We start from the raw sequence: 1,749 nt of genomic DNA on the forward strand, positions 1-1,749 counted from the left end.
GAATATCCCTTTAAGCTTTGGTCTACACTCAGGCTCTATTGTTAGTGTGGCAAAAATGGCCATTGCCTCCCTTCTTTTCTTGTTAAATGCCCTTTCAGGAAGTTACTGGTGCTGCAGAATAAGGCTGTGTCCCAATTCCAGGTCCGCACACTTCGAGTGCGCATTTGAAGTGCAATTACGTCAGTACGCCGCGCGAAGGGTGTCCAAATTCAAAGTGTTCTCCAAATGCGCCCTGCTTTTACTTGTTTTTGGAGTGTGCACCGCTACTACCCTTCGTGGTCTCACATATCCAAAGATTCATAGCGCGCCCGAAGAGAAGACACAAATAAATAAATAATGGCGACCTCAAGTGGCGCAAATCTCGCATTTAAATGGGAGTATTGGGTCTATACTTGGTTTTTACTCCTTTGAACATCCAACGCCAAATATGTTAAACTTCAAGGGACATTAAAACCTTAACATTTCAGTTAAAATTCGTTGCTAATGCTCAGCTTGATGCCTTTGGAAGTAAAGCCTTAAAAGCCTTCACTTCCAAACAATAGACGTTCAGAGGTTGACTTGTATTTTATATGTTATTGTGACATGGAGACCATTTTTACTTCTTGTACATAAATGGACCAAGATGAACAGATTTAGATCAGGCTGTGATCCCTGTAAAGTCTAGTTAAACATTAGATCTGAATAAAGATCTAAGTTTATGATTATCCTTATGATGAATATATTGTTTTGCTGTATTAGAACCCTTTTGTCTGTTAACCTAAAACAAAATGTCTTTTACATTTCATTGTGTTTCAGGGAGCAAACAGAGGGCTTCATCACTGTCCGAGGTCAGAACAACAATTGTTCACAGGGCGAAACATTCTGCTGGCTGGCTGGAAGTAATGCAGTTATAAATAATAAATAATAAATAGCCCATGTGTCTGTCCTGATGTCACAAATCTTTACATCCCTGTGTTAATGTGATCTTGTGTTTACCTTTTCTCTTGCTTCTCTCTGTGTTCAGAACAGTTCTGGAAACAATAGGCCTGCAGGGGAAGGTCGAGCCCAGCAGGCCACAAAACAAGTGGGACCATTTAGAGAACAAGTTGCAGGTTTGAATGATGATGTGGAAAGTAAAGTATATGTGTTTTACCCATGCAAGTTAATAAATACTTTGCTGTAAATAGCTGATTGATTTCCACTGCCTTAGGATTGCTAATATCCAGGGACAGGAGAGGGTCAGCGGGAGGCCCAGCGCTGCTGCTGGGTCCTGGTTTGGCCTTACTGGATGAGGTGTTAGAACAGAGGCCTTCCACTGCCCCCCCTGTCCTAACTGCCTCCATCCCTGAGGACACACCAGGGCCAAGTGACCAGGAGGAGGAGGATGAAGACAATGACGAGGAGGAGAGCCAGCCAGGGCCGAGGAGGAAGAGAAGGAGGGAAGATGAAGGAGGACATGAGGCTGCAGAGAGGATGGAGAGGCTCGTCTCTGCTCCAGAGGACAATCCGTACATTATTTCTGTTATTTAGTTAAATGTATGAGTTATTTTTAAATTATTTGTTCATAATTGTTCATTTTATATAATTCATGAAATAAAATATTGTTTTATTGTTACACATTGTCTATTCCATTCGGTATTTAAAGCTTAAGTACAATTTAAGGCTAGTGCTACTTTTCAGGGACAACAAGGGATTGAATGTTTTCTTTTATTATTAAGGTCTTAACATTTACAACTATTTACAAAATTACAGCATAAATAACTATTTACA

At 40.7% G+C, this 1,749-nt stretch overlaps 1 long non-coding RNA gene across 1 annotated transcript; it reads left to right on the forward strand.

The window, feature by feature from the left end:
- Window positions 1–792: 792 nt before the first annotated feature.
- On the forward strand, window positions 793–1,376 carry LOC115593563 (uncharacterized). The gene is made up of 3 exons (XR_003986331.1): window positions 793–878; window positions 1,004–1,091; window positions 1,190–1,376. It is a non-coding gene; the product is annotated as an uncharacterized LOC115593563 (long non-coding RNA).
- Window positions 1,377–1,749: the final 373 nt, after the last annotated feature.

Source organism: Sparus aurata, chromosome 13 (assembly GCF_900880675.1).
Source record: "Sparus aurata chromosome 13, fSpaAur1.1, whole genome shotgun sequence".
Classification (NCBI taxonomy): domain Eukaryota; kingdom Metazoa; phylum Chordata; class Actinopteri; order Spariformes; family Sparidae; genus Sparus; species Sparus aurata.